At 42.5% G+C, this 19262-nt stretch overlaps 1 protein-coding gene across 2 annotated transcripts in view; it reads right to left on the bottom strand.

Annotated features, from left to right (window-relative positions):
- The window catches only part of FAM214A (family with sequence similarity 214 member A), a 79633-nt gene that overhangs the window by 24329 nt on the left and 36042 nt on the right, over positions 1–19262 (bottom strand). The gene's annotated exons all lie outside the window — the stretch shown is intronic.

The raw sequence follows: 19262 nt of genomic DNA, 5'->3' as shown, positions 1-19262 counted from the left end.
GCATTTTGCTACCTCTGATCTCTGCAATTATCATGTGCTGCCGCATATTCCACATTCCCCTCAAAACAGTCGCACAGAAATTACACTAGTCCCTTAGTCTAAGTGACTATTCAAATTTAGCATATGAAAAAGTCTGAATCTTACAACAGTCTTTTGAAAAAATAAAGTTGCACAGTATCAAAACAGTGCTGGCAACACCCAATCTACCCAACAGAAGGAACCTCTACTGCTTCAGTCTATCAGTATTTGGCAATACTCTTAAAACTGCTGAGACCTAGACTTTAATTACACAAAACCTGTAAGGATTTTTGTGAGTGGTATCATAATGGAGGGAGATATTCCGCAGAACTAGTGTGTGTCTATAGGTACCTTTGAGTACCAGGTAGGCAGGTACCCTTCCTCAGGATCCTGCCCAGAAGCCTGTCTATATTCCTCCCAGCTATGTAGCTGGTCCAGTTAGGTATCGCACACAAAAAATACTTGCCTCTTGCACTTTTTATGGACCATAACAGCTACAACTTTACTCCAACACTACCACAAAGCTTGTGAGAACGTTTGGATGATGTACCCCAAGTGAAAAAGGCACCTAGCTTATTCAAATGTTAAGTCCGAGTAAAGCATTCTGCAGGAATATAAACTTCAGTTTTTGATTTCTGTTCTTGGCTGGAAAAGGCTCCAGAAGTTATACAATTGAAAGTTCTGGTGAGGTATAGCCTTTGCCTTCCAGCAGATGCAAAAAGAATATAGGAAAACATGGAGACTGCCAAACAGACAAGATTAAGTAATCTAATCATGTATTTCCTACCGTTTGGCACGTGGGTATTGATCCAGCCTACAGTGAAATGGATAACATAATGACTATTTGATTAGTTTAACTAAGGAGGCCTCAGGACTGATTTCTGTAACATTTCTGAATACTTAAACATTTGATTTCCATCGCCAAGTTGAATTTTCTTTCAATTTCTACAATAAATATAACTACATAAAAAGGAAAGGTATATTAAATTTATTGCCGTCACTGTGATACCAAAGTCACTGCATAACAACATTTTTCTTCATTTAAGCTTTGTTACTACCAAAGAACCTGGGTTTGAGGTATTCTAGTGCAAGTGTATTGCATAGGTAGTAACAAAAGTTCTGTAGTTGTTACCTAACTTTCCAGATTGCCATGGCTGCTCTGCAATTCTTTAAACAAAGGATGAAATAAGAGTTTTGAGTGGTGAACCACTGCTGACTCATACTATCATTACACTAATAAACTGGCTGGGCTCTGACGCAGAATGTGTAGGGGCACTATGGCTTAGTGTCACTGACTGCATAGGAAACAAACCAGAGTGGCTGCCGTACACAATGCAGAACTCCCCCAAACCTTGTGAATAAGGGGAGGGGAAAAGTTAAATATTTCTTAGGGAGAGAACAGAACAATGTCTTTTTTCAGAATTTTTTTTATAATTTTATTTTTTCATTGCAAAATTTCTGCCTACCAAAAGAAGGTTAGCTAATATGATAAACAGTTAACATCACAGCTTTTGCATAATCATGCAAACAAAAACGTTTTGAGGAACACAGGATATTTGCTCTTACTGCATAAGGTCCGGTCTAAACTAGTACAAAAAATTAAAATTCAACAATCCTTGTAGGTAAAGCAGCACCTGGCAGCACCCTTAATAAATTACAGAGATACTTGATTCCAGCAGATGCATAAACATAGCAGATTTACTTAAATTTGTCTGTCACATAACCCTTTCATTGTGGAAATTTCAAGCATCATTTATATACAGCGTCAGTTTACCTGAATCTCAAAAATTCTGCCTGTTTAAGAAAATTCCAACACACATTCATGTATCAAATGATTTACTTAGTTTTCCTCTTACAAAGCAAAAAACATTCAAGCTCTACTTGAAGTGCAGCAGTGAAACAACCAAAGTTCACTTTTTCATGCAAGGGAAAGACACAATGGGCTGCTTCACAGTTCTAACTGACATGTTCTACTGTAGTGGTGCACAACTTTTTCGGCATATGGATCATATGAGTGGTGCCAGATTGGTCTGTGGGCCGGATATAGTCCACAAACCCAACCCAGCATGTTAGCCTAGCTGGGCCTGGATCTAGTAGCTGGTTCCCACTGTAGTCTCAGTGCCACGGCTGCCCTCCAGCCCTCCCTCCTAGGATCCCTATGCCCAGAAAAGAGGGGCCAGGTAGCATTGGGGGGGAGGAGGGGCAGTCTGTCTAACATCAGGACAGAGGCTCTGCACAAAGCAGGGAAGTGGGGTACAGCTTGGTCACTCCAGCAATCCCGACACGTGGCTGCAGCCTGGCCAGGGCCGATTCCATGCAGTTGCATCAGGCCCTAGCCAGACCGTTTCTGCAGCCAGATAAGGCCTTGGCATAATCCAGGTGCATGGAAGTGGGACCCAATCCCTCTGTGCGGGGTTGGCTGATCTAGTTGCATGATGCTTGGACATTTGGCAATGAGTGAGTGGTGGCAGTGTTAAACACTTCCACTCCCTTGCTGCCAAATTCCTGGACCTGGGAAAACCCCATGGTCCTGATTACATGGCTCCATGGGCTGGATCTGGCTTGTAACCGAGCGGTAAAGCACCTACCAAAAAAAAAAAAAAAAAGTACCCAGGGATATAGCTCCCACTGGCTGCAACTCACCACTTCCCAAACTTTATACTAGTCCAGTTCTGATCTAAGATGTACGGGTTGATAATCATGTGGTACATACTCTCCTTGCTCCTTAGTACCACAGCACCAGGCAAGCAGGATAAAAACACATGAAAGAATAAAGGACAAATCTTCAAAACACAGGAGCTGAGAGATGTATATAAACAAATACAGGCAACCCCTGCTCAGCGCTCTTAATTGGTTCTGGAAAACACAAGCACTAAGTGAAACTGCATTAAGCGAAACCCATTTCCCCATTGGATTTAATGTAAATAAAGATAATCGGTTTCTCACCACCTGATGGCCCAGACCCTGCGCTCCTGCAGCCACACCCTGGGCCCTGTGCTCCTGGGGGATGTGCCTGCCCAGGGATTTCTGGTGAGAAGGCAGCAGGGCTCTGGTGCGGGGTAAGCAGTGGAGCCACCCACCCACTTATGCCCCATGTCGCCCAGTGGGAAGTCCTTCCAGGGCACCCGGCACAGATCGCTGCAGGGGGCATGGGTGGGTGAGCTCTGTAGGTTCAGCTTGGACTGGCCCAGGCCCCACACCCCTGACACCCTGCCGGCTCAGGCCCCACACTCCTGACACCCCTTCTCACTGCCACTGTTGCTCCAGCACCATGTGCTAGAGTGGACCCTGCACTCCTGCCACCTTGCCCTGGGCTCCAAGCTCACATTGCCCGCCCCCACCCCCCTCACTGCTCCTGCTCCTCCCTACCTGCTGCAGCACCATGTGCCATAGCAGACCCTGGGCTCCTGTCCCGCCTCCTTAGGCTCCCGCTGGCTGCAACTCACCACTTCCCTTGATGCTGATGCCACTGCTTCTCCCCACCTCCACACTGAGCACTATAATGAAATGCACTCAAGAGTTAAGTGAAACCAGGTATGTGTTTTAAATTAGCGCTATAACAAAACCACGTTAAATGAAACCACATTAAGCAGGGGTTACCTGTATGGATGTGTGATATGACACCCAACGTTATATGTGAAATAACTCTATCGGTACGTGCAACTGTAATGAACAGTCCCCAGCTCCAGTAATCCAGATTCATGGTGAGACTGGAGAATACTTGAGTATTTCCCGTACCTTGCGAGACATCACCCGCAGAAGGCTGATATCGACAAAGATATCCAACATCACCTCAAATCTGCAAAGGCAGTCTTCGGACGTCTGAGGAAACCGTTGTTTGAAGATTGTGACATCAGACACAAAACCAAGCTCATGGTTTATCAAGCAGTTGTGATCCCCATCTTACTGTGCAGATTTGAGACATGGATAACGTACAGGAGACACCTCAAGTCCTTGGAGAAGTACTATCAACACTGCCTGCAGAAGATTCTTTGAGTCCAGTGGCTAGACAGATGCACCAACATTAGTGTCCTCTCCCAAGCAAACACCACAAGCATTGATGCAACCATTATCCAACACCAGCTTCACTGGGCTGGCTACATCATAGAATCATAGAAAATTAGGGTTGGAAGCGACCCTGGGAACTCATCTAGTCCAACCCACTACTCAAAGTAGGTCCATCCCTAATTAAATCATCCCAGCCACAGCTTTGTCTAGCCGGGCTTTGAAAGCCTCCAAGAATGGACATTCCACCACCTCTCTGGGTACCTGTTCCAGTGCTTTACTACTCTCCTAGTGAGAAAATTCTTTCTAATATCTAACCTAAACTTCCCTTGCTGCAACTTGAGACCATTGCTTCTTGTTCTGTCATCTGCCACCACCAGAAAGTTTAGTTCCATCCTCTTTCAAACCCTCTTCATGTAGTTGAAAGCTACTTTTAAGTCCCCTCTCAGTCTCTTCTTCTCTAGACTAAATAAGCCCAGTTCCCTCAGTCTTTCCTCAGAAGTCATGTGGGGAAGCTGGGGCACCACTTTTGTCACCCTCTGCTGGACTCTCTCCTACCTGTCCACATCCTTTCTGTAGTGAGAGGCCCAAAACTGGACACAGTATTCCAGATGTGGCCTCACCAGTGCAGAAGAACGGAATAATCACTTCCCCTGACCTACTAGCAACACACCTACTAATGCAGCCCAGTATGCCATTAGTCTTCTTGGCTACAAAGGCACACTGCTGGCTCATATTCAGCTAATGTACAGCTTTGTCTACCGTATCCTCCAGGTCCTTTTCTGCAGAGCTGCTGCCCAGCCAGTCAGCCCCCAGCCTGTACTGGTGTATGGGACTGTTCTGTCCTGAGTGCAGGACTTTGCACTTGTCCTTGTTGAACCTCATGAGATTTCTTTTGGCCCAATCCTCCAACTTGTCTAGGCCACTGAATCCTAGCCCTACCTCCAGCGTATCTACTAATCCACCCAACTTGGTGTCGTCTGCAAATTTGCTCGGGCACTCTATGCCATCTTCCAAGTTGTTGATGAAGACATTGAACAAAACCAGCCTAAGGACTGACTCCTGACTCCACTTCATACCGGCTGCCAACTAAACATTGAGCCATTGATTAACTACTCTCTGACTCCAATGCTCCAGCCAGTTTTTTTTCCACCTTACAAGTCCATTCATCCAACCCATACTTCCTTAGCTTGCCTGTGAGAATGCAAGGCTTTTGATATGGTCTCCCACAGCTAAAATCAAGGTATACCCCATCCACCAGTCTCCCTGCATCCACATCCCACAATCTCCCCGCATTGGTCATGCAGATGACCAACTACACACTCCCAAAGCAAGTATTATACTCAGTCAGTCACCGTGTATGCTCAAAAGGAGGGCAGAGAAGGCATTTCAAGAACATCCTCAAGGTCAGCTTGGAAAAAAAACGCAACACCATTATCAACTCATGAGAGACTATTGCCCCAGACGGCCCCAAATAGAGGAAGAGTCTGCTGTAAGGATCTCAGTACTTTGAAACCTTACAATAACAACAGGAGATGGAAAAGTAGAAGTGGCAGAAACAGTGTGTTGCAGACTGAACCAAGAGCCACGCACTCTGCATAGAAACATGTGCCCAAGCTGCAACAGTCTGTTGATCCCAGTTAGGCCTCATCTGCCATCTTCAAACTCACAGATAAGACACTCATGGAATACAATCATCCTCCACAGCTATAACAAGGCTGTATATGCTATAATATGCCAGTGAGGAGATAAACAGATGTTAAGAGATAAATGCAGGCTCAGGCTCATCTCTGACTGGTCACTGCTTCACTCCCACTGCCCAGCCCCTCTGCAAGGAAGTAATACTTAATGAGTAAATTTAGTTTTTGAATTGGGCTTCTGCTCAATTCACAGGTGAGTAATACCTCAAGTCTAAAAAGGTCAGAATAAATGTTTTATGTTGATGCAGTTACCCAATCTGTAGGTACCATTGTACTTCTTGCACATGCATTTTTTGCCTGTGAAAGAACAGGATCAGAACACGTATGGGAGTCTGTGCACACTAACAAAGATAACTCAACTGGCAGAAGATAGAAAAATTATTAATGATAAAATCCGTGCATCATAGATTATCAGATGGCACTGTTGTTCTTTACAGAGCACAGTGTATACACCAATGAGTTCTTTGATGGCTGCTGAGTCGGATGCACGAGTGACAGTTCTGCCCTGCTGGTAGGGCGCACAAACACAACAGCAGTGCTCTGAATCTGAGCAGCAGATTCTTTCCTTCCTTGATACTGCTCATCACAAAACTTGATCCAGTTTGCCTCACAGCACCTTGCTCCATCTGCAAGGTGACTCCACCAACCAGAGCAGCATTCTTCCACTTCTTTCCCAAAGGATGATATGTCACCTTTGCAAGCATCCTAAAATCTGTGTGGCACTCTGCCTCTTTTCTAGATCCTTTGGGAGCTTCAGACTACCTTCTTCAGGATCCTGTGATTCAGCATTTGCTTGATATGACCAAGCCACCCGAGTCTTTTCTTACTAATCACCGTTCCCATGAATGACATACCAGCACAATTTAACACTTCCACATTTGTGACCCTGTCTTGCCATCTTGTTCAAAGAACTGTATGCAGGCATCTGATATGAAAGCCGTTTAGTTTTTTTGATATGTTTGGCAAAGGTCATCCATGTTTCTGAGCCATATAGAAAAGTGGATAAAACACGTCTTATAAATACGGATTTTCACTTGGAGTTGATAGTTTGTTATTGTTCCATAGATTAATGGAGTGGTAAATATTGAGGTTGTTTATACAGAGCAATCTGGACTGCTTAATACACTAGGCACATTTAACATGATTTTTATTCAGCCAAATTCAAGGTCTTACAACTATAACAGAAAATGTAAGCCATACTTTCAAAATGGGGGACTGTGAATTGGAAAATAACAACTCCGAAATAAACTTTGCTATCACATGATAGATAATAAAAATAAGCTCACAGTACCAAGAGGCTGCTAGGTTGAACATCACTAAATTTGTATACATACAGATGAGTATGGCATCATCTTTACATATGACATTGGCAAAATGATTATTGGAATATTGCTTCCACCCTGGCATCCAGACTTTAAAAAAAGAAGATGGCATCATGATCATCTATAACATGCCCACACAGGGAAAACAATCGATACTAAGGTTTCTTGCCTCAATAGCAGAAAAAAAAATGCATGACACGTTTCACTGGCTGAAATTAGAATTATCCAGATTAAGAAAGAGGCACACAGGGTTTTTTGTTGGTTTGGGTTTTCTTTTTTTTACATGAGGAGCACATGGAAACTGGGTAGACTTACCACTGCTTGAAGTCTTTGGAAGTGAATCTCTTTCTAAACATAAGCTTTACTTCAATCAGAAGCTATCTGGCTTGATGCAATACTTCGTGGGTGAATTCTGTGACCTGTATTACACAGGACATCCTACCAGAATATAGTGATTCCCCTTATGGCTTTAATATAGTAAAAGCTTTGTTATTTGGCACCCATGGGGAATGGGGGGTGCTGGATAACAAAACATTCCAGTTAATTGAGAGGCCTGAACAGGCGTCTTTGCCTGTTCAGGCCTCCTACCCCCACACCCTTCTCAGCCAGCCGGAGCAACGATAGTGCTCCAGCTAGGGAACAGAGGGGCAGGGCCAACCCTGCTCCACTGGAGCAGACAGCACAGCCCCGCCCCGCCCAAGGCTGCAAAGCATCCTAGGATGCTGGGGGACTGTGAGTTAACTTAAACAAGGAAGGGGTCTGGGACAGAGATTCCTTAAACCAGTTTGACCTAAATCAGTCAAGCCTGATACTACATTTAACCAGGTTTACCTTAAACCAGTTTCAGTCATTTTGAAAATGGTTTATGTGCACTGAACTTCAGTTTATGCCTGTACACAACAGGTTACTGATCACTTAAACTGATTTGTGTAACTTCTGTCCCTAGCCTAGGTGAGGTTTTTACATGCCTTATACTCAGGGGTGATGCATAGGGGGTGCACATGCACCCCCTGAGAGTGCCAGTGTACCCCCTGTCAGGGCGTGCTCCCTGTTTAGGTGGGAGCACCAGTGTGAGTGCCGGCCAGGGAGTGGGGCTGCCCGCAAAAGCAGCTGCGCTACTTCCGGAAGTGGCTGTGGGAGTTCCAGAAGTGGCACAGACGCTTTTACAGTGAGCGAGATCAGCCATGGCAGACACCCCCCAGCAACAGAATGGGCCTCCAGGGGACTGCCTCCCCCCCCCACACACACACACAGTCACTGACTCAAGAGGCACCAGACACCCATGCTGATATTGGTGTGGTTTTGTGGTATACTGCATGATGAACCCTACACATTGTTTGAACATGCCAAAGTCAGACACCAAAATAGCAAGTGAACAAGAAATTTGGTCTGAAATAATTATTTCAAATCCAAAATACCCCAGTGATATTATCAGGTTTCATTAAAATTTGTATTGATCTTAGCAGAATCAGTATTAAGTTTAAGAAATGTAAAAAACTGTCAATGCTCTTTGGCAGTATTCTAGTATTCCTAACACCTATTAATAATCAACTTTTTAAAATGTATAAAGGTAAACACTAAGTACTTGCTGAATGGCTGGGAAGAAAGAAGTCTTATATGTATATATACCCCCTCACCTTCTTTTTTAGGATATATTCTGGTAAATGCTTTATTTTGGGGGGGGGGGGTTTAATCTGGTATAGAAATCTTTTATTCCCAGTTCTGAAACACCACTGTATTCAGATTCTTAAAATAATACCATGCATCTCAAGATTTGTCAATAATTCACAAAATTTTTAAAACAATACCCAATTTTCCCTTTTTCTCCATCAATACGATTTCTGGTCCTGTTAAAGTTAAGTAAGAGAAGAGTATGGAGTCTCAAGTAGTCATAAACATAATAATCTGCATTGCCTGAAAGAATATTGTACTACTTCAATATGAATACTGCACAAAGACAATTACTTTCTTTCAACAGAAGTAGAAGCACTGAAACATCGTGAAATGCTACTCTTTCCATTAAATCAGCATAAGAGGACAGAAACAAACATTTTTAAGTTGTGCTATTAACATAGCATGAGAGCAAATAGGTCAGTTATTTTTCTAGCTTTTTTAAATCAAAAGCAATTCGTGATAAACATATTACTTTCATGTTAATATCTGACACATTGTTGCTTTAGTTCTATCCAATTTCCATAAGGATTTGTAATATCTTTAAATGGGAAAGTGTTAAGAACAGACATTGAGGAGCATGGCAATTGCTCCTACATGCAGACACAGCTGATGCAAGTGAGGATAAGGGTGGAAAGTCCCACTCAAAACAAAACACACTCTGTGTTTAAGCTAGAAAAAAATGTCTGGTAGAAGTTAGCTTGTATAAATCAACCCTGTTTAACACACAAAAATACAGAATGTGCTTAAAATAAATCTCCATGCTGTAAGTCTGTACTATATGCTAACAAGTGTTATTAACATAATTAAAAAACGACTGTCACATGGCTGGGCTTTTTTGTTCTCATTCTGTTCCCATGAGATAGTGTGTACAGTGTTGTATATTTTCTTTGAAGAAAAGCTGTACCTATTGACCTTAAAGCATTTGTTAATCACCACAGTGATCATATGATGAGGTTTCCTACTTCATCTTACCTTAACATCGCAAGAGAAAATGCTTCTCGCATTGGCATCAAAAGGACATAACAATGATCTACCCGTGACTGTTTTCACTTCTTAGACTGAACTTGTTTCTGAGAATCTGACAATTTGTGTCTTAATGCATACTACCTGTTTTAGCTGCCCATGGATAGATGCTGGGTCAAGAAACTTGTAATAAAAACTTTAAAAGTCAATAAACTGCCATCTATTGTTTTTCTCCAATCTGGGTGATGGTAGTTCACTCCATCCCCAAGCAAGGCTGAGTCTCCATTTCATCTGGATTTGATATATATTTCATGTCCATTTGGAGGCCGTGTAATTAACATTATTTTCCTTTGGTTAGTAGGTGGTGCTTAGTCCATACTAAATGTAAACATAATCTAAACTTCTACAGTTTTAAATGTAATGTCCTTCTATGAAGTGAAAGGATCTGTGGATGAGGAAAAGCACAGGCTCAGGGGCGATCTGGTGGACACCTATAAGTTTATCAGGGGTGACCACCAGTTTCTGGGGGAACATTTGTTCACCAGAGCGCTCCAAGGGATGATGAGGTCGAACGGTCATAAACTACTACAAGACCGTTTCAGGCTGGACATAAGGAAGAATTTCTTTACTGTCCAAGCCCCCAAGGTCTGGAACAGCCTGCCATCAGAGGCGGTTCAAGCACCTACATTGAACACCTTCAAGAGCAAATTGGATGCTTATCTTGCTGGGATCCTATGCCCCCGGCTGACTTCCTGCCCTTTGGGCAGGGGGCTGGACTCGATAATCTCCCGAGATCCCTTCCAGCCCTAATGTCTATGAAATCTATGAGGGGAAAGCAGTAGACATGATATACCCCTTGGTTTTACCAAGACTTTTGATATCAGTCTCTGTAACAGAGCACCATCCCCAGGGTGGTCAAGAACCCTTGGAGGTGCCCAAGAGTCCTCTTTATTTCAATCCACTTCTGGGTACAGTCTCCCCTTCACTCGCTTGCCATGTCTTGATGTTTCTTTTGGTTTTCAAAGGGGACGCTGCCCCGGGGCTTCCCAGATTGAGTCTTTGTTCCAGAGAATACCCGGAGGTGAGAAGTTCCTGCCTTGAGGGCTAATTCCACAAGTGCTGTTACTTCTGTTGGGGCCTTGACCTATTTGGCCAATACCCCTTTATCGTGGCTAGGCCTTCTAACCTAGACCCACTATGTTGGACTTAGCTTTGAAGCACAAGCTGTGTTTTCTTCTTTACTGTTGCTGGGCCCCTAGCCTGTCTGCTGCACCCCTGTGGTGCCAGCCTCTCTTACCCCTGTCTGATGTGCCCCTCTGACACCAGGCTCTCTGGCCCATGTTTCTCTGTGCCTTGCACTATTTGCTGGGCACCACTGCAGCTGAGCCTTGAGCTTGCCTCTGGCAGCGCTCGAGGTGGTTGTGTGCCTCTGGGCACCAATGAAGCCTCCAAACCTCCCCTTTAAATCTCATCCCAAATCTCCAGTTTCAACTACAACATCAAACACTAAGCCCCTGGGCTATAACAAACAAAAAATAATCAAGGCAACATGCCTGCTTACCCCGCCGCTCCTTTTCTCTGGGTTGCTCTGTTCCGTACCCTGGCCTGCAGAGCTGTTTTCCTTCAATCTCCTGGGCATTCAGGAGCCCATGCTCTGCCTCAGCCTGGGCTGGCTGACCTTTGCTGGCTCAACCCAGGGCTTATGTAGCTCTGACCTGAACTCTCTCCTGATCATGTGACAGCCCCCAGTCAGCTGACCAGCCTGTGGGGCTACCCTTTACTGCTCTCCTAGCAGGCTGTGCCTTGAAGATTCTGTCCTTAAAGGGGCTGCCCCGCTTTCTAGTAACAGGACTAGGGTTCCCTGTTACAGTCTCCCATGACCTACCTCCTCACTAAGAAGCTAAGGAAATACAGACTAGCTGGAAGTACTGTAATTGGATACCTAACTGTTTGGATCATTGTACTCAGGAAATTGCTAGTTGTGGGAAGGTATCAAGTGGTGTTCCCCAGGGGTATGTCCCGGTTCCAGTATTGTTCAACATCCTCATTTATGATTTGGATGATGGGATTAAATACACACTTAGCAAATTTGTGTATGACACCTAGTTGGGTGGAATTGCAGATGCTCTGGAGGGCAAGACTAGGGTTAAGAATGACCTGGATAGAGTAGAGAAGTGGTCTTGCAATCAACCAGATGAAATTCCACAACGACAAACTGCAAAGTCCTGCACTTGCACACATACAGACTGGGGAACAAGTGGCTTGGCTGCACTACTGCAGAAGCACCTAGGAGGTACAGTGGACAATAAGCTGAATGTGAACCAACAGCATGCTTCTGTTGCCAAAAAAAAAAACAAAGCCAACAGCATCCTGTGTTGCATTACCTGAAGTGTCACTTGCAAATCAAGATAAGTGATTCTTCTGCTTTATTCAGCACTGGGGAAGCCTCATCTGGAGTACTGTGTCCATTTTGGGCCACACACTTCAACAAGGATGTTGACAGTTTGGAAAGAGTCCAGCACAGGGCAACAAAATGATTAGGGGCCTGAGAAGCAAGGCTTATGAGGAAAGGCAGAGAGAACTGGGTTAGACTTCTCTTTTCTAAGCTAAATGAGGAGGGATTTGATAACAGTCTTCAAATACCTGAAGGGTGATTAGAGGGAGGATGGAAATGGACTTTCTCTGTCTGCAGGGGACAGGGTTAAGACCACAGCCTCAAGTTGCAGCAGTGGAAATTTAGGCTGCAGATCAGGAGGGACTTGCTGACTATCAGAGTGGTCAGACATTGGAATAAGCTACCTAGAGAAGCTTTGAAGGCTCCATGCTTGGGAACTTTCTAAAGCAGATTAGACAGGCCAAGCTTGGCTGGGATGGTTCAGTTAGGGATGAGCCTGCCTTAAGTTGGTGTGCAGAGCAAGCTGCATGTAGGACAACAGACTGCACCTACTCTGCATCTGTATGGATTCTCATAACATATTCATTTCTCTAACACCTCAACACCACAGCATGGGGCTGCATTATAAATTGTTAGGGGCTGGAAGGCACCTTGCAGATCATTGGGTCCAGCCCCCCAGCTCTAGGCAGGAAGACAAGTGGGGTCAAGAGACCCCAGCGAGGTGACTGTCCAGTCACATCTAATGCATTAGATGACCTCGTGAGGTCCTGTCCAACCCTACTTTCCTATGATCCTATTTTAAAAGTTTTCCTTTTAAATGTTCTACAATATTTTATTATTTAAAATGGACCCTGAGAAAACTGTGGCCATTAATTCTGCTTCCTTGATCTTCAACCCATAACAATTTGACAGGAGTGAGTAAATGTTGTTTAAAAAAATGGAGACACTGGCACTTATAAACACTCTTTTAATACCAGGCTAGCATGCCAACATGTAAATAAGAAATACAATATCCAGAATAAATAGATTTCCATTTCAGTTACTGTCAAGTTGTTCATTATCCAGTAGGATAAAGCCTATTCCCTGGGCTGTTCAGTTTTCCAAATTAAACTGGATGCAGGCCCCTCGGAAGTTAATACTTTTCCTGAGCTGTCCCAAAAGGTATCATGATGCACAGCGATCCTCACTTCGGCACCTCTGCAGCACTCCCAACCTTGGCCAATAACAGATACAGCTGTGCTCTGTCCTTGATTTCTTTTTTCTTAAAAAGGACAAATAATGTGACCCCACTGGCAATCTTAAAAAAAATAAACTAGACTATTACTGATGTAACAAGAAACAGTGAAGGCAAACAATACTTTCATTGCTTGTCAAAAAGGAGGATCTTTTCCTTTAAACTTCATGTGGGGGAAAGAGGGGCGCATAAATAAATGATTCAATAAATAAATACATACATTCATGTCAAGAAATACCATCTATTTCCTATATCCAGTACATAAGAGAACATGATTCATCTATAATAAAACAAAACTGATAATTAATATTGATTATATTCATATTGTCAATATTACAAACAGATCTATTTACCATTACCAACAAAAGATGTCAAAAATAAAGCAGCTAAGATTTTTCTGGGGAACAGTGAACCAAAGTTGTCATCTTTCTCCCTCCAAGAAGTTGACCAAAGGTAAATCTATGCAACTCAAAGGCACTCTTCTCTTGCTTTTTTTAAAGTGAATCTTGAGATTTAAAATGCACAGACTAACAGGTTTACCTTGGATTTGAGATGCATCTGGAGATACTGCAGCTATATCATGCTTTTATACTTCAGACAGCAAAAGTTGCTTCTTCACCTCAAAAAAAATCATGGTCGTTTTAATTAATGTTCCTGCTGTGCCTAATATTGTAGCATATATTATATGCAGAAGTTATAGTTTGTTCAAAAACCCTGTGGTGCAAGGGGCAGGACTATAATTTTAGCTGTCAAAATTCAAATTGTGAATAGGCCTATTAGGATGTGATGCTAGTAATTCATTTATTTTTGAAGAACATTCCTAACAGGCTCTTCTCTATAATAGACTTTATCTTAAGTTCTCTCAGAACTGCAAAACAAGGCAGTTTGGTAATTGTTATGAAGGGCTAGCACAGAACAGGCACTCGAACTCTTACCGCTATTGTCTCTGCCACCAAATTTTCCAGACTGCAGGATTAGATGATTCTTTTGTGTAATCAAACATTCCCAGCTGGAATTGCAGTATTGTAACATAAAAGTTCTAGAAAAAAAATCTAACGCAATATAGGTTAATGATGTTTACTTTCTTCTGAGAATGGCAAAATTATAATCAAATGTTATACATATCGCTAATAGTAAGACGCATGCATGCCTAAAATTCATCATATAAGAGAGAATCAGAAAAAGAAACTTTGTCAACTTTAATGCCACACTGATTTTATACCAGTTCAAGAACTGAACCAGATCAATGGCTACTGATAGGTAATACTATGGGAGAAGTGTTAAAAATGAAATTTTGTGGGAAGAATACAGAAAAGGTGATGGCCAGATTATAGTTTGTGCAGCTATGGTACTCTGGATTTAGACAGGTAAAATGGATCAGAATCTGTTCCTTGTAATGTGGATGAAAGCATAGTACTAAAATAACTTCTATCGTGCACACCTCACAATTTCACAATCATCTTTAGTTAATTATACAGTAATTAAGTTTTCAGCGGGGCTTAAAGTTTGTGCCTGAAGTTCAATTTTAAATATTTCATTTATGAAAACAGAATGGGATTTTATCCTTCCTTCACTCTACAGTGATAACACTGACAAGAAAAAAGAATCAAGTCCAACATCACAAATGTAAGGTGTCCTCTGTCTGGAATCTCATTTAAAAGCAAATAGTTGAGTATTTGTAAATACAATATTGTCTTTCTTAAGGATCATATAGGTTTGCAGTTCATTAGGAAACCTTTAACTATGGACAGGTTTGATTCTAGAACTAGATTTGTGATATTATAGGCAACAGATATGGTTATATTGAAATATAGCATCCTGCCTACTCCACAGAACACTGGGATCCAATATTACTACCAGAACTCCTGGACTCTGAATCAACACCTCTGATTGTATGCAAAGTGTAATTTCTTCTGTCATCATGAAATACTCATTTCAGCCCCTCTCACTCGCATACACACAGGCCTGGCTCCTAGGCAAGGGTAAAGCTATGTTTGAAATCGTAATCTACAGAACAAGAATCATCCTATGAAAACTAGGACAACATGCTAAAACTCATAGCTGAGTCTGTTCAGGCAGATAAACTAGTGAGGTGGAAAAAAAAAAAAAAAAAAGAAACATGGAACAGGGAGAGAAAGTGGGATGTGGACACTGGATTAATTGGAAAAAAAAAAAAAAAAAAAAACTTAGAAAAAAGTTTACTGTAGGAGCCTGGAGAACTACTGCTCTTTTGGAAAAATCAAATGCAGGCAATAAAACTAATGAGGGTGTTACCAGGCCATTTTCTGTATTTAAGCTGGCAACCTATTTTGCCACCATCACGCTATTTAGGGAGTCAGAACTCTTTTTCCATATACAGTTTTTCTATTTTCTCCCTAGCAAAAACGTAAGGCCAAGCTGGCTCTTCTTTTTCTAAACTGAACTCCAAATTATATATTTTCTTTATGGACAAGACAGAATTTTTAAAAAACTATAAAACCCATTCTCATTGTTTTAAAATATTTTTTTCCATTTAAAATAAGGAGCTTTCATATTTATCTTTATGTCATTAAAATGTGACCAGACAATGTTAGTGCAAAAGACTATATGGGCCACACTGGTCTATTTTTTGGTGAAAAATATTAACACTTGAGAACATCAGTACTGTTGCATGGACTGACAAACAATTGGGCGCGCATGACCCAAAGCTGCAAAGGAGGTTATGGATTTTTACAACTTCCTAATTTTTCAACCAAGCTCTAGTTACCAACTCCTGAAAAAAAATGCAATAAGTTTCTTACTAATTACTCTACTGAAATCCTCAGTTGACTTTAACATTGCATTTTTCAATTTACAAGTCAACTGAGGATTTCAGTAGAGATATTAGCAAGAAACTTATTACATACATACACACACACTCGCTGATATTTTTCAAATTCTTGATCTGCATATTTAAAAAGGGAGAGTGAAACTTGTATTAGGAGGTTACTTAGTGAGTTATGACTTTTTAAATATGCATTTACCTTTGTTACGGTGAGATTTCATATTTGATATTATATATAAAATCTCATAGTAAAAATGCATATTTAAAAAAAGTCACAACTCACTAAGTAGCCTCCATATACAAGTTTCAGCTCCCCTTTTTTAATATTCAGGTCAAGAATTTGAAAAATAATCAGAAATATCCCTTATAGAAGGTCAAAACAAAATAGATATCCTTTTGCTGATCTGATGCTAGCACTTTTGGTCTTCTTTTCCTTTTTTTGGAGGAGTCCATGAATATTAGAAAAAATAGTGAATTTAAAGGATCATAAATGACATAAGATAGAATCTTAAATTAATACACAGCAGTAAGCAGATAAATTTTGCCTTTGGGGAGGTGATGGGGTGGCAGATATTTAAATCTGAATGAGCAATGAGAGACAAAAGAAGGTGAAAAAGCTCCTTTTTCAGAGAAAGACGAGCAGCTTGCTTAATTTTTCAAAACTGAAAGTTCATGGAATCTGAAAGCAAATCAATCAGGTATTCCTGTTGCCAAAAAATTCTATTTAAATGCATAAAAATATATACCAAACAACTTTTCCTTCTTGTTATGGTTTATTTTTGAGGGATGGGACTTCCCCCACGCCTCTGCCCTATACACAAACACTTCAAACTCCAAAACTGTGAATTTTTATACAAATTTTCCCTGGCTTCAGGAGTTTAAAACCAGAGTCTCCAGTGCTGTTGTGTATGGAAGAGAAAGACTGATGGCAACATTCATTGTTATTGTTCACATGAAGACGCATACTTATGACTGTAGACAACTGCAGGCCGGGGCGTACATACATAACTGCCTCTAGACAGTCCTTCCACTGGTTACATAAAGTTTTCATGGAGTTTCTCCATTTCACTTTATCTGTAACTTAGTACACATTTATTCATTTAGCTATTCAGAATTTTAGTTAAACTGTGCCCCACCTGGAAGTCTGTCATCACAAATGAAAACAAGCTATGGCAATTAAAAATAGTGTTATGATGCCCAAAGGCTGCCCATTGTTCAGTCTATCCAGCCCACAAAGCCAGGGCTTTGGCAGTGTTTTAGCAGCAGAGGGCTTTGCCTGCACAGTACCAGGGAGATGTAGTGGAAGGACCTGCCCACCTCAGACTGACCTGAGTAATTTTGGCCTGGGACTCCTGAAGTGTTGCTGCCCCCTGATTCTGAGGATTCAGTCACATGTTTCTGCTTTAAGCAATCATTAGAACTCATCCAGCAGTTTATAGCGTATTTGGAAACAGAGATGGAGATTTAAAGTTAAAATGACTAATCTTTTTTGGGTGCAGCTGATAGGGGTCCCATAGAAGCTGGGGATTAAGTCACAGACGCATCCCTTTCAAATGAAGATAGGCATTTTGCTTTTGAAAACAGTTGCCTAAGGCTGACTTCAAACATTTAGGCAAATCTGTCTTCAAGGTAATAATAGAACTTTCTGTGCCAAAGCTCACAACATTTTAGAGCAGAAACCACAGCCTACAACAGTTGTGCTCAACTTTTTGGCCTGGTAGGCCAAATGAGCAGCACAGGGCCAGTCCACTTGCTGGGCTTTGGACCCTGGGGCCCCATACCGCCTCTGCCCAGTCCTGCATGCTGGACCCCCCTTGCACACTAGATCTAGTGTTCAGGACCACAGACCACAGGGCTCTCCAAAGATCTGTGAGGAGCCCCATGGCTTGGATGATATGGCACCAGAGGCCACATCTAGCTCACTGGTTGGGGGCTGAGCATCCCTGGCCTACAACATGATAAGTATAGCTTATGGCATTATGTCTATACTACCTGTAGATCAGTGGTCTCTAACCTTTTAAAGTAGATAATCTTTGGTATTTAAAAGTAACCCAAGATCTACTGTGTGCTGCCGCCACCCTCTCTTCCTCCACAGGTAAGTCTGTGTGGAGGGAAAGGGGGGGAGCAGATTGAGGCAGAGGGAGAAAAAATTTGGGGACGCACCTCCCCAGCAGGTAAGTCCCACCCAGCCAGGGCCTCACTCAACTTACCCCTGCTCCTGCCTCTATGGCACTGTCCCTCACTGCAGGGGTCTCAATCTAGCCCCCACCACTTCCCTCCTCCACACACTGACCTGCTGGGCTGGGGGATATGTGTGCATGCACACAAGCACTCAGCCCCCTATCCCAGTCTCAAATCAACTCCATGAGGTTCTGAGATGTGACAACTGCTGTAGATTAAAAAAAAAAAAAAAAAAAAATCCTTCCTTGACCCAAATATAAAACTTCCTGAAGGTAGTTTCACATACTAGAGCAGTGATTCTCAAGCAGGGTGTTGTAAGATTCTCTTAAGGGTGATGTGGGATGACATGCAGTATTAACACTATTATTTGTTCAAAACACTGACATGATTCACAAGATAAGCTCAGAGATTTCAAATAGGAATGCATAGCATCAAATACATTCTGACTTCTTGTGGTCTGTCCAATTTCTCTGCAACAGAATAATTCCTCTATTATTTTTTCAGAGTAAAAAAAAAAAAAGTAAAAGATAAGAGGGGTATTTCTGAACTGCCCCTTGAGTCTAATGAGCAGGGATCTGGGTTTTCCATTTCCCACAGAAAAACAGAGAAAACCATGGATTTCCCCTTTTAGCAGAGACACCTACAGATTCCCTGCTTTTGCAAACAAACTGGTTGAGCTCCAGCCTGCAAAAGCTGTTTGCAAACAGGGCAGGAAATCCCCAGCCCTGCCTGGAGAGGGAGGGAGAGGGGCGGGGTGGGGCCCAAGGCTCTCACTCAGCCACAGCTCTGCTGGGCTCAGCTCAGCCTCACTCTTTGCTCCTGGAGCTTGTGTGGTAAGTGGGGCTTGCAGGGGGCTGGAGACCCCTCTGGCAGGGCTGGGGGGTTGCAGGTCATGGCTGGCAGGCACTGGCAGGGCTGGGGGGAGCCAGGAGCCGGCCCCAGCCCCATTCAAGCAGGTGGCAGAAGT

Source organism: Crocodylus porosus, unplaced genomic scaffold, assembly GCF_001723895.1.
Source record: "Crocodylus porosus isolate Cpor-Errol unplaced genomic scaffold, CroPor_comp1, whole genome shotgun sequence".
Taxonomy (NCBI): domain Eukaryota; kingdom Metazoa; phylum Chordata; order Crocodylia; family Crocodylidae; genus Crocodylus; species Crocodylus porosus.
This window is presented reverse-complemented; position numbering and strand designations above follow the sequence as displayed.